General features: G+C 46.1%; 1 non-coding gene and 1 pseudogene across 1 annotated transcript; both read right to left on the reverse strand.

Annotated features, from left to right (window-relative positions):
* Positions 1-209: 209 nt before the first annotated feature.
* Positions 210-417, reverse strand: LOC117414609 (U2 spliceosomal RNA; annotated as a pseudogene).
* A 13,089-nt stretch (positions 418-13,506) lies between these two features.
* LOC117414549 (U2 spliceosomal RNA) lies at positions 13,507-13,692 on the reverse strand. Its single transcript, XR_004546261.2, has one exon. It is a non-coding gene; the product is annotated as a U2 spliceosomal RNA (small nuclear RNA).
* Between the last annotated feature and the right edge of the window lie 883 nt (positions 13,693-14,575).

Here is a 14,575-nt window from a genome sequence, read left to right on the forward strand (position 1 = left end):
CATCAGTTAGGCAGACCTGCCTGCCTGCCTTATTTGGAACAAACAAACAAACAAACACAACAACAACAACCAAACAAACAAACACAACAAAAAAACAAAAAAATAAAAACAAAAAAAGAGCGGGAAAAAATACAACCCAGAAAAAGGGAGAGGGAGAGGCTGGCTGGCGCTCTCTCTCTCTCTCGCTCTCTCTTTTTTTTTTGAGACCTTTCTTGTGCACCGTTCCCGGAGGTACTGCAATACCGGGTCGATGCGTGGAGTGGACGGAGCAAGCCCCGGTTCCATCTCCTGCTTCCAAAAATCAATTTAATATAGATGGGTCCCCCTATGGGGGACGTATCAGATATTAAACTGATAAGAACAGATTTTTTTTTTTTTTTTTTTTTTTTTAATTTTTTATTACTACTCAGAAATTAGTCTCACTATTTTCCCAGAAATTTACAGACCACATGTCATCATCACAGTTTTCCCAATTATTCATTTTCACATTATTACATTTTATTTACACAAATTTCCCTCCCAGGCTCCCCCAACCTTGATTTAAATGCTACCTCCCCCATCCTCCTGTTTTCCAACTTATATTCTAATTTCACCCATGATTTCGCTTCACAAACCAACTGTGCTACCGACTTCCCTTGTTTCTTTTTTTTACACTGCTCATTCCTATCCCTCCACACAATTTCTTTCCCAATACTAATAATTCCCCAAATTACTCTCCCAACTTCACTCCCCATCCCTTCCAACCCTTCCCCCCCATAACATAAATTCAGGACTTAAATCAAGATTTTCTTTAACTAACCTTAATAACTTTAATTTCTCCCCAGAAGCCATTAACCAGATGACAACTCCAGAAGGCATGCCATACCGCCTCCTCCTGCAGACACCCCCTTGGACACCTGCCGTTGAGAATCTGACCTTCCCTATGCAATCTTTCCCTGACAGGTAACCTATCTAAGGCTGCCAACCAATTCAAATCCTTTATTTCATTTGGCTGATTTTTTAATTGTATTGCCCCCCAATTAATTTTCCTAGCACCCACCTTCCTCACCCCCGATAGTAGCATTTTTTCTTTTAAAACTTTATACATTTTCTTATGCTCCTCTACCAAATCGTCCTTGAGCACCTCTGGGTGTGCTCTTAAAAATAGTGACTCCTTTTCATAGTGCCATGGTAACTGCTCAGCCTTTGGTCCCACATTATCCCATGACACTAAATCTTTAACTAAAAAAGCCCCCCAAAGTTTCATAAAATAATATGCCTTATGCCGTACCTTTTCCTTTGTATTTTCACAATAAAACATACAAACAAAATCTCCAATTTCAAAGGAATAGACACTATACCCCTCCCCCCCTCTTCAATCTCCAAATACATGTGTTCCCTTTTAACCGGTTCATACCTGCCTCCCCAAATAAAGGAAAACACTAACCTTGTTAAAATCAATTTATACTTAGTTGGAACAGGAAAGACTAGGGCTAAGTAAATCAAACCTGATAAAACATCAGCCTTAACAACTAACCCCTTACCCGTAATACTAAGCCGCCTAGTTTTCCATAAACCTAATTTTTTCTTCACCCTTTCAATTTTTTCCTCCCAATTCTTTCCAGCTGAATCGCTGTTATAAAATTTAACTCCCAGAATTTTCAGCCCATCATTGCAAATAGAAAACCTGTGCCTTATGTCTTTCCTGTTCCTCCAGCTACCACAGTACATTATTGCAGATTTTCCCACATTAATTGCAGACCCTGTAGCTTCACAATATAACCCCAACACCTCTACTATCTTGTCCAAGCCTCTATCTGTGGTGAAAAAAACAGTAGTGTCATCTGCGTACTGAGCCACTTTGGCCCTCTCTCCACCCCCCCAGGGATATGCGGGCAGCAGTGTGGAGTAGTGGTTAGGGCTCTGGACTCTTGACTGGAGGGTCGTGGGTTCAATCCCCAGTGGGGGACACTGCTGTTGTACCCTTGAGCAAGGTACTTTACCTAGATTGCTCCAGTAAAAACCCAACTGTATAAATGGGTAATTGTATGTAAAAATAATGTGATATCTGTATAATGTGAAATAATGTATAATGTGATATCTTGTAACAATTGTAAGTCGCCCTGGATAAGGGCGTCTGCTAAGAAATAAATAATAATAATAATAATATGCACCCCTTCAATCCCTTTCTCTTGCCTTAACATCTCTGCCAAAGGTTCAATGAATAATACATATAACAATGGAGAAAGAGGACACCCTTGCCTAACCCCTCCTTTCTGCTTCACTGAGGCACCCAGAGTTCCATTAATTTTAACCTTACTACAAACATTATTGTATAACACCTTCACCCAGGCCACAAAATTATCCCCAAAATTCATTTTCTTTAACACTTTAAACAAAAAATTGATTCACCCGATCAAAAGCTTTTTCTTGATCCAAACTTAAAATCCCCAATGCCAAATCTCTATCTTCTGCCCAACTAATCAGATCCCTTATTAAAGATAAATTGTAAGACCCCGCCCTGCCTCTCACCCCACAAGTTTGGTCCTCACTCACCACAACTCCCATCACTTCCTTTAATCTGTTAGTTAATACCTTACTTAAAATTTTGTAGTCCACACATAATAATGTTATTGGTCTCCAGTTTCTAATGTCTCTCTTATCCCCCTTTTTATATATTAAGTGAATAATCCCTGTCTTCATTGACTCACTAAGCTCCTTTCTCTTAAAAATTCCCTTATACACCTCCACCAAATCCTTTTTTAACTAAATCCCACAGTGAAACATAAAATTCTTTCGGAAGCCCATCCCCCCTAGGGGTCTTATTCCCCTTCATAGCCAATAAAGCCCTCTCTACTTCTGTCACTTTATTTTCCCCCTCCAATTCAACCTTATCCTCCTCACCCAACCTCCTCCCTAATTTACTTAACAACACCTCACCCTTCTCCTCGTCCACATTTCTTTCAGCAAACATCTCCTTGTAAAAAGAGGACACATGATCAAACACTTCCTCTTTTCTACTCACTACCTTCCCTTCACTAGTGACCACACCCTCCACCCATTCTCTTCTTTGTTTTTGTTTGACTGTCTGAAAAAAATATTTTGTTTTTTTCTCATCTTTCTCTCGCTCTTCTTCTTTTGCTAAGAATGCAAATTCTTTAACTCTTCACATAATACTCCTTAATTTCCTTCTTTGCCTCTATAATTTCTTCTTCTACCATTAACCCCTATTCCTTTCACCTATTAGCCTTTGTAACCTCCTATTTACCCTCCTCACCGCTCTTCTCTCCTCCTCTCTTTTCTCCTTGGAGTACCGTCTGCAGAATTCTGCTAGATTAACTTTCAACTTCTCCCACCAAACTAAAATATTCCTAAACCACCCCTTAAATTCTTGCCATAATTTATAGAATTCTCTCAAACTCTTCACAAATGTCTCGTCCTGTAATAAACTAATATTAAGTTTCCAAAACCCCTTCCCAATATTCACTGCACCCCCCTCTATTGACATCACTACCATATCATGGTCAGACCCCCAACATGGTAATATCTTACACTCTTTAACCTTAATCTCTTGTGAAGTGAAAAAATAATCTAACCTGCTTTGATGCCCTCTAGTGTTCCTCCATGTGTACCCCACTCCATCTTTATACAACCCTCTATATGCATCCTTTAATTTATAATTTTGAGTTTCTTTTAACAGATTTCCCTGTAAAATCCAGCTCAGTTCCACTTTCTGTACTATCTACCGAAGTATTAAAATCACCTCCCAATATGACCTTTTGGTTAGTATATAACAAAAACACAAAATCCTTGAAAAACTGTAATCTTTTGGTAGGATTGCATGGTGCATAGATGTTAATAAGCCTATATTTCTGCCCCCCCCCCCAATCATACCATCTACTACCATTAATCTCCCTGGTACCACCGTTAACACATTTTCAATAATCATTTCACTACCCTTCACCAGTACCCCCAATCCATCAGAGTGTACATTACCCACACTCCAAAATGAAACCCCCCCAGTCCAGTCCCTTGAGAACTTTTTAAAGTCCATTTCATCCCGAAGGTAACACTCTTGCAAAAAACAAATGTTAAAGGGCATCAATGCCAAAGACAAGAATATTGCAGCTCTTTTCTCCCTGTCCCTTAAGCCCTTACATTTAAAGTTACTACCTTGGAGTCCATCAAAAAGAATTAGGGTTTCTCTTCCATTCCCATAACTACAGCAACTTTAGCTACATCATCCTGCTCCGTTACCACAAATTCCTCCCTCATACTTACCTCACCCGAGGAAAACACTACGACCCCCTCCAGATCCAGGAACGGCTCTCCCCCATTCTTCTCCGCACCACCATCTCCTCTATAGTCACTCCTAGAGGAAACGACTGAACTGGGGGATGAAAAAAACTCCTGTCCTACTCCCCCACTTCCCTGCTTCTTTTTCTTCTTCCCCTTCTTCCTCCCCTCCACCCTCACAAACCCATCCCCCTCCTCACTATGTAACTTCCTTTTCCCTGGAGTCCTCTCCTGATCCATATCCTCTTCCTCTGAGTTACCATCCTCCTCCTCCTCCTCCCGTCCTGTTCCCTCGACACTAGCCCCATCCCTCTCCCGCTTTGCACACGGAATACCGCCCCCTCCATCATCCTCTACAGAGCTTACCACCCCACTCCCCCTATACACCACCTTCCTGCTCCTTCCACTGGACCCCTCCCCTGGGTCCTCACTCTCCTCCTCTGATGGGGACACCATCAAATCTTCCTCCAGAACAGATCCCTGCTGCTCACTTCCCCCCTCCCCCTGTGCCTCCCCCTCCCTCCCCTCCTCCCTCACCTCCCCTCTATTCTCTTCCCTCTCTCCCCCTCCTCCTGCTGCTCACTTCCCCCTTTCTGCCTCCCCTCACCCTCCTCCTCCTCCTTCTCCTCCTCACTCTCTTCCCCCTCCTCATACCTCTTAGCCCTATTGGCAAAGGATCTAGGACAATTCATGAAAAAGTGTGTCTCACTCCCACACAGATTACACTTCCTCTGAACTTCACATTCCCTAGCCATGTGCCCCTCCTCTTTACACACATTACACACCACTCTCTTACACACCACCGCTAAGTGCCCCACACCTCCACAATTCCGACACACCTTAGGCTGGCCGAAGTAATGCACATACCCCCTGTCAGTACCAAGTGCAATGTCAGAAGGTATGTGCAGAAACCCATCATATGTCCCTAAGCCTCTCCACAGCTCACACACCACCCTCCATGACCCAGTCCACACCCCATCATCATCCCTCACTTTTATAGCCTCCCCCTTCACATGGCAATACCTCCTCAACCAAGTGCACACATCCTGTCCCTTCACCATCTCTGAGCCCATTCTCACAATCACAACCCTTCGTGCATTATTTGTCAGTTTCTCCAAACTCAACTTCTTAATCAGATCATGTCCCCTTAAGTTATGAAACCTGCTCACACACTCCATCATACCCGCCTCAGACATAAAACTTACATCCCATTGTCCTCCTTTCACTATCGTAATAATACAGTTTAAATCAATAGGCCTAAACCCCAACACCTTCTGTACAACCCCTCTGAAAAACTCAAGCCTATTCAAAAACAACTTCTCCTCCCCCTGCTTCGACTCATTTATAGAGAACCTAACACAATTTAAACGGCGTCCCCCAACCCTTGGGCCCGCCATTCCAATCAATTAATAAGCAGTAGAAATATTGAAAAAAAACACCCAAAAAGGCAAAAAAGAAAATACTTAACTAGAAAGCAGATAAGGTGCCCTCAAAGGGTCCCCCTTACCTGCTAAGCAATACTGGCTCCTGGTCTTCCCTCCTTCATCCACCACCTCAGCTACCAGCAACCAATATTGCCACCGTTTACCGTACCTTTTACCGTACCTTAACTTACCTTACCTATCGCTTCCAAATCAAGCTGCGGTCAAGCCACACACTTGATCTGAGCCAAGAGGCCAAGAAGCGATGCCCACAATGGTTTTGACCAAACGCCCCAGGCGTGCCCGCCCGCCGGAGCTGCCGGGGTACTCGCTTCGTGGACTGAGGGGGAAAAATGGGAAAAAGAAAAAAAAAAAAGAACAAGAAAAAAAGGTGCCAGGCTCTAATTATTAACACGGCCGCCGCCGCTGTGCTCGTTCTGCATTTAAACCCATGTCGAGCCCCACCCCGAGGGGCAGGGCTAGCCAAAAATTGCATTGAACTCATAAATGCTCCTCTCCACAGAAATCTTTAATAAAATACTCTTTTATTGAGATTTTACCATTTTTTTACATTTACACCTTTACATTCATTACACATTTCTTTTAAAGATGACATTCATGCATACAGACATACATTTTGTTTTAAAAGCATTTAAAATACATTTAAAAACACCAAGACAATTGTGCTTTGTACATGGTTAAAACAAACACAGATTAAAGTCAACATGAAAAAAACCTGTGCTGTTTTTAAAAGTGACTGGAAAAAAAGAACCATCTATAAAAAACCAGTGCTGTGAGGGCCGGGGAGTGCTCTCTAAAAAAGTTCAAAAGTGAACATAAAACAGAACAATAAAACTATAGAATTAAAATCAGGGACAGGGGAAAAGGGACAGTGTGTAAAACAGTGAGTTAAAATTCTAAAATTTTAAAACACTTAAAATGTAACTTTTAATAGCTAACATTAAAAATCTTTTAGATACATAAAACAAAACAAAATCAAATAAACCATTCAAAATAAATCAAATAAAAATCCATAAAACTGAAACAAAAAGACTACATAAAACCAGGGCACTGTTCAAAAACGGTCATGCCAGCTAAAAAGGGCGGAATGCTGGCATGACAAAATAAATAAAAGGCTTAGCGGTGCCCCGTAGTCCCGCTCCTAGGAGCTAGCGGTTCCAGTTTTTTCCTTTATTCCATCTTCACGTCCTGAAGTCCGGCGATCCTCCACTCCGCGCAGGCCTTGTCCTTCCCGAGGGTCCGGATGTCCAGAATTACAAAGTCCTTGATAAGAGTTTGTGCCCTTCTGGTCGTGGTGATAGTGTCTAGCTCCTGCTTGTGATAGACACAGACATTACGGCCCTCCCACAGGATCTGCTTGACAACATTGATGACACGCCAAACGCACTTAGCTGTGCTGGTAGCGATTCCTCCCGCAGGCCCATAGAGCACAGTCTCAGCGGTCATCTTGGCCGTGTCAGCAAACCTGTTTAGGAAGACAGAGACAGAGAGCCAGACACTGCCAGCCACATCACACTCCCAGAAGATATGGGCTGGTGTTTCTCTCTTGCGGCACTTTGCATAGGGGCATGTTTCTACTTGGGCTAGTCCCCTCCTGAACATGAACGCTCGAGTGGGGAGTGCACTGTGGACGGTGTTCCATGCTATATCCTTCTGGACATTACTGAGGCAGCTGTGAGACACATTCTCCCAGATTTTTTGGCTTTGGGTGAGGGAGAAAGTAGCTACTTTTTCAATTTCCTGGGAACCGGCAAGATATTTAGTTACAGCCTTGTATTCCCAGGAGGCCAATTTTGCTTTATCTAAGCCCAATTTATATATAGTGTCCCTTAAGGTTCTATAATACAATGGGGGGTCCCAGGAGTACGGCACGGTGTTATCAATAGTGCAGAGGCCCAAGGCCCTGAGACAGGTGGCAAAATAGAAACGATTCATGTAACATACCTTCCTGTCCAGGGCCTGGATGTTCTTGATAGTTTGCGTGAGCCCCTGCACTCGGGTGAGCTGCACAACGTCCGGGACCCCCTTACCTCCCTTCTTGTCGGCTTTACTCAAGGTGGCTCGCTTTACCCGCTCCATCTTGCTGCCCCAGATAAAGCGGTGGATAATGCGGTCCACCACTTTTTTGGTGGTCCTGTCTGGGGGAAAGATTTTTCCTACATAAGAGAGGATGGGGAACAGTATAGACGTGGTTATTAATACTCTACCCGTCATTGTTAAGGATCTTGTGCTCCATCCGCCAATCTTTTTACGGACCTGGTTAATGGCCGCCGTCCAGCTCTGGGCCCCCAGCTATTGTTCTCGAAAATGAGGCCCAGAATCTTGATTTTGTCCTTTTTGACAGGGTACATATCCGACAGTTCCCTATCTACCTGCCAATTTTTAGACACGTAGACTTCGCTCTTGGACTTATTAATCACTGCCCCAGTCGCCATGCAGTACTTCTCAAGGATATTACTAATCCGAGGTACAGACGATGTGTTGGTGCAAATGAGTGACACATCGTCCATATATGCTGTTGTTTTGACCTGGACCCCGTTGGATCCAGGCAGCTGGAAACCAGTTATATTGGTATCCCTACGAATTGCCTGCAGGAGGGGTTCAATGCACACGACATATAGCAGTGGGGATAGTGGGCAACCCTGTCTGACCCCTGACTGGATAGATATTTTACCAGTCAGGTGCCTGTTCACCAAGACTCCGGTACTAATGTTTGTATAGATAGTTTTAACCCACTCCCTAAGTCCAGGAGCGAATTTCATCTGGTCCATCACTTTGTACATATATTCATGGCTTACCCTATCGAAGGCCTTCTCCTGGTCAAGGTTGAACAGGCAGAGGGGATGGTTCCGTTCTCTAGAATAAGCCAGAATGTCCCTTGTTAACATTAAAATATCGGTGATGGACCTCCCTGGGACACCACAAGCCTGGTCGGGGCCAATGACCAAAGGAAGGTGTACTTGTAGCCGGAGCATCAGAGCTTTGGCTAGTATCTTGTAATCCACGCAAAGGAGGCTGGGCGCCAATTCCGTAGATCTTTAACTTCCCCTTTCTTATGAAGGAGAGTAATTACACTCTCCTGCATAGAAGGGCCCAACCGCTTCTCCCTGTAGACCGCTCTGTAGACCTCCTCTAAATGGACTTTTAGCGTGTCCCAAAAAAGATGGTAATACTCACCCGGGATGCCATCTAGACCTGGCGTCTTACCGGTGTTCATGGTCTTAACCGCCTGGGTGAGCTCCTCCAGCGTGAGTTCTGGGTCCTCCTCCTCCTCCTCGTCGTCCCGCACTGAGTCAGGCTCCAACTGGCTCAGGAACCACTCTATCAGGGTGTCATCTGTAGCTTTGATGTTATATAGGTCCCTATAGAAGTTCTCTACCACTTTTTTCACTCCCTCACTATCCTCTACTATCCTCCCACTGCTGTCGAGCATGGAGGACATCAAGTGCCGCTTTTCCCTGGTTTTCTGGAAGAAGCGGGTACACTTTTCGTCTTCCTCCATTTTTTGCACTTTTGCATTGTGCATGACCTTTCGTTGTTCCTCCCTACAAAGCACTGAAAGATCTAGCTTGGTCTGGGCTATCTCGTCGCTTACAGGGAACCCCCGAAGCTGAAGCAGGCTCAGACGCTGGAGGGCAGCATTCAGGTGTTTATATTTGGCCCTCCTTTCTTTTGCTTTCCTCTTGCCTGCTGCTATGAAATAACCCTTAGTTCTGATTTTGACCATCTCCCACCACTCTATAGGGGAGTTGAATAGATCACGCAAAGTGGTCCACTCAACAAGCCTGCTCTTATAGGCTGCAGCTATGGAGGGGTCGTCGAGTAAGGAGGTGTTTAATTTCCAGACCCCTGACCCCATCTGGGAGGTCTGAGGGACCTGCAATGTTACCTGCAGGAGCCTATGGTCAGAGAAGAAGACGGCCTGGGTGTCTACTGCCGTCTTCGTAAGGGAGCTGGTATGCAGGACGAGATCTATATGGGAGAAGGAGGTCCCAGATGAGCTCACCCAGGTAAAGGGAAGCACCAGGTACTTGCCTGCATCACACAGGGAGAAATCAGATATTACGGAGGACAAAACTCTACTAGAGCGGTCGTTGCGTGGCCTGCTCCGGTCTACGTCCCTCAGAGCACAATTGAAGTCACCTGACACGATGACGGGTACGTTCCCCAGCAGGAGTGGACGCAGCTGTGGAAAAAATTGAACTCTTTCTTTTTGGTTAGTGGGTGCGTAGACATTGACCAGTCTGAGGGGAGTGTTGTTGTATGTCACATCCACGCTCAGAATTCTACCAGGTTCTACCTCCCTGCTGCTGCGGGAGGTAATAAATGGGTTTTTAAACAGGATACCTACTCCGTCGGCTCTGGCTATGTTGGAGCCCGACCAGAAGGAGTCCCCCAGGGTCCAACTCTCCTTCAGGTCCCTATAATCAGGGCTCGACGAAATACCACACTCCTGCAGAAAGATGAGATCTGCTTTCAAGTTAGTTTAGTACATCAAATCTTTTTTGTGTCTCCCTGATGCTCCTGACATTAACAGACACACATATCAGGGCCATCAGGGTAGCTAACAAGAAAAGGAGTCGCTGCGTCCACCCCATAGCGACTATGATTGGGAGGTCGGGACACTCTTCCTACTCTTAGCTCTACGCTTGCTTCGAGGGGGCTTGGGCTTATTTGCAACTCCCATCACCCCTGAGAAGGTACTCACTGCTGCCTCGTCCAAGAAGGCACCGTCTTTGTATGCACAGTACGTGGAGTTGTTTGGGCTATTCAACTCCCCACAAGGTAAGTCTGGTGGAACTTGCTCAGGGCCCCTCGGAACGTGTGGGTCAGCTTTGTCCTGGGGGGGGGGGGGTTCTGACAGACAGCATTCTTTGGCTGTTACCGTCTGTTGAATTGGAGCTGTTAGCAGACTTCTGGCTTAAAGCGTCCAGGGGTATTCCCATGTCTTCCAATGCTGTATCTAGGAGGACCTCTAGGGGGCCCCTGGTTTTGCCCATACAAGGGAGGGGGTCAAGGATGCTTTGAAGGGAGGCCCTTCGCTTGAAGAGGGTCATTGCTACCGAGGTACTGCTGGTCAGGGAAGATGTTGACCCCGACCTCTCCCTCGGTGCATTAGTGAACACCTCTTCTGCGAGGTGTGCTAGGGTTTGTGTTAACGACTGGGAAGGCTGGCTGGGGATGCCCTGGCTGGCTGCTACCTGCCCACTAGGCGGCAGTGTATCCGTCCCACTCGCCTCCGTGGGCAAGACTTTGTGTGGAGATTAGCTGGTTTTGGATCTATGGGGGCCACCTGCAACTTGCTGTCTTTGATCTTTATCTTCTTTCTTTCCCCCCCCTCGTCTCTACCCTTTCTTTTCCCCACCCTCGGCTGGTTCTTCACTCCCTTCCCCTCCTTCTCACTCTCACTTTCACTGTCGCTTTCGCTTTTCTCCCCCACGGACTCAATCCTTATGGCGTCATAACGAGAGCCGAGGGGGAGTGCTGGCGCTGAGAGGGCCCTACTCAGGGGGGGCCGCTGCTGGGTCCGGGCTCCCTCCCTGCCTCGTGTTCTGCATCAGAGGAGTTTCTGGAGGAGCTAGTGGAGTAGCTGTTGTACTTTCTCTCTGGGCTGGGGGAAGGGGTCCTTGTAAAACGGGACATGTCTCGGGGGCGGGGGGGTGAGGGGGGTGCTGGTGATGATGGTGGTGCTGGAGTCTGGGTCTTGGATGCTGTTGGTGGTGATGTGGACTGATCTTTGTTACTTGCTCCCTCTTCCTGCTCAGGCCTAGGCTTGTTGGTATTTGCCTTGCTGGCTCTGGCCATGTTGGCATAGGAAGAGGGGCAGTCCTTAAACAGGTGCCCCTTCTTTCCACACAAATTGCACTGCCTCTCTTCTCTGCAGTGGCTGGTCTCGTGGGGGGCGCCGCAGTTCCTGCACTTGACTACAGTACACGCGGCCGCCAGGTGTCCTAATTCCCCACATTTCCTGCAGAGTTTTGGCATCCCATTATAGAATACCAGCCCTCTGTTGGGCCCTAACACTATGGAGTTTGGAATGTGGCGGACGCCTCCAATGCCCGATGGATCAACATTAAGGCGTACCAGCCACTTTCTGGCTCCTGTCCAAACCCCATCTTCGTCTGTAATTTTCCTCCCTTCTGATGACACCCTCCCATAGCGGTTAAGCCATGTTGTAATATCATAGTCGCTAACAGCCTCATTGAAAAATTGGACAGTAACAACTTTCATTTCTCTGTCTGTCAGTGCATCCACACAAAATTCTTTGTATGGAGCGAGATATTTATTCTCCCCCCAAAAGGACCACATTTCTTGTAACTTTTGGGGGTTCCTAAAACTGACCTCAAACACTTCCTCAAGCCCTGGCAATTTCACCAAACAATTCAAGTCAGAAGGGGAAAAACCCATACCCCTCTGAAGAATGGTCCGGCTGAACTCCAGTCTCGTCAGTCCTGGTTCCGTTTCCTCTTGCTGGGTCCTTGTGAAGCGCACCACATTGTGCCTCCTGGTCTCCTGGGTTGGCCGGAACGCCATCCTTCAGCTGGCTCCTCCGATTGGGGTGGGAGAAGCCTCTGGACATCCGGGTTGTCTCTCTCTACAGAAAAGAGACAACGTAAGCAGCAAATCTGGGCAGTTGAAGGAACTATTACTTTAGTCCCTGAGGAGATGGTCGCCTCGCAAGAGGGACCCCCTCCCCAGGTGAACGGTGTCCTTCCCTGGCGGAGTAGGGGGCGCTGCTTGGCACCAAGACCACGTAGGAAGAATCGTGGCTGTGACGCCTCCTCGGGGTCCAGGGCCACCCTCTGCTCCTCCCAGATGGCGCCCTCTGCTGGGCGCCTGCTGCTCTCTCGGTCAGGATCTCGATTACAATCAAGGGCTGGGGATGAGGTCGTCTAGGTCATCAAAGGGTCCTCAAAGGTCGTCTGGATGGTAGGTCCTCCTTCTCTCGAACTCCAGGAACGTCTGGAAAAGCCGGAACCGCCTGAAAAAGAAAAAAACTGGAACCGCCTGAAAAAGAAAAACTGCTCTCAACAGTCAACAAAATCTTGAAAGACCCTCGGCCAAAACCAGACTGAGCATTAGTCTTCCAAAAAGTTGCCGAGCTGAAGAAAGCCAGTCAAAAATAAAAAAAAAAATTCTGTTCCTCCTCACCCGAACAAACCTCTCACAGACCCTCGGAGGGAGTGGGCAATGCCACTACCCTCTAAGCCTTAGTCTTTAGAAAGATTTATTCGAACTGAAGAGAAGCCAGAGTGTGGTTTTACTGGTAGCCCAGCCCTTCCGGCCGGCCCAAAGGCCTTCTCCTCTACCCGGCGGAAAGGCCAAACAAAACAAAACAAAACAGGGAACTCTTCCCAAAACGCAAGTGCCGTTCGGTCCCGGCAAAGGGGCGCTTTGCTGCTGCTGCCGCCTTGAAAGCGAGGGCTCCTTGCCCCACTAAACAGCTCCGTTTCTGCTTTACCGCTGCGCTCGTCCTCCTCCTCCCACGAGCGCAAGGCCTTCTGGGTACACTGGCCTGCTGCGTGAGCAGAGCAGACTGTCCCTCAGTTAGGCAGACCTGCCTGCCTTATTTGGAACAAACAAACAAACAAAAAAAAACCAAAACAAAACAAAAAAAAACAACAAAAAGAGCGGGAAAAAATACAACCCAGAAAAAGGGAGAGGGAGAGGCTGGCTCTGGCTCTCTCTCTCTCTCTCTCTCTCTCTCTCTCTCTCTCTCTCTCTCTCTCTCTCTCTCTCTCTCTCTCTCTTTCTCTTTCTCTTTCTCTTTCTCTCTCTCTTTTGACCTTTCTTGTGCACCGTTCCCGGAGGTACTGCAATACCGGGTCGATGTGTGGAGTGGACGGAGCAAGCCCCGGTTCCATCTCCTGCTTCCAAAAATCAATTTAATATAGACGAGTCCCCCTATGGGGGACGTATCAGATATTAAACTGATAAGAACAGATTTTTTTTTTTTTTATATGTAAATATTTATTAAATCACTGCAATATGAATATATCACATTTATGGTTATAAAAGCCATTTACAAAAACATCACAAAACCCAAACATTCCATGTTGTTAAATACAACATCACTTCCTTTCAAACATCTTTTCATTTTACATTCATTACAGTCCAAACAAAACGAACCATGTAGTATACGGTCAGACCACTCCGGTAGAAATGATCTTCACACAAAAAGTAACTTTCCATGCAGTACCTTCCACTATACAGATCAAATCACACAAAAGGTATTAAAACCAGTACACTATCAAAAAAAAAAGTTACAACAGTAGCGATTCCGTATTGATCAGAGCAAAAACTTTTGCCCATTCTAAATAAAAGCCTCATCCAAAACCCTTAAAAATGCTCAGTACCACTAACCAATGCCAATAGCCCATTGCCCACCGATCCACTTTTCCAACTTCCACATGCGTTCTGCTTCTTGCATTCCTAGACGCTCAGCTGATTCTTCCACCCCACAACCCTGCCGAGGGCATCTAGGGGACTTCGCCATTCATCGTCCATACATCATTTGCCTGACTGGCAAGGCCTCATGGACTATCAGCCAGGCCAGATCCCTATGTATATTTAAAAGCTTTGGATGGGCAACTTCTATCCAAATCATTTCCACCTGATCTGCGGTGTACCACCTGACAGGACAAATAGTATCCTTGCTCTGAACAAGTCTGATCACCTTCCTATAGTCCTCCCAGTACTCTTTCCCTATATTCTTTAATTCATTCTTAACAATAAAATGTTTTATCAATGAGAAGTTAAAAGGCATTTCCCAAACTGTTGGCACCGTTAAAGGAACATTATACATTTTAAAGGATCTTAACATTGCTCCCATATAGAATCTCAAAAACAAAGCTGCT

Source organism: Acipenser ruthenus, chromosome 13, assembly GCF_902713425.1.
Source record: "Acipenser ruthenus chromosome 13, fAciRut3.2 maternal haplotype, whole genome shotgun sequence".
Taxonomy (NCBI): Eukaryota; Metazoa; Chordata; class Actinopteri; order Acipenseriformes; family Acipenseridae; genus Acipenser; species Acipenser ruthenus.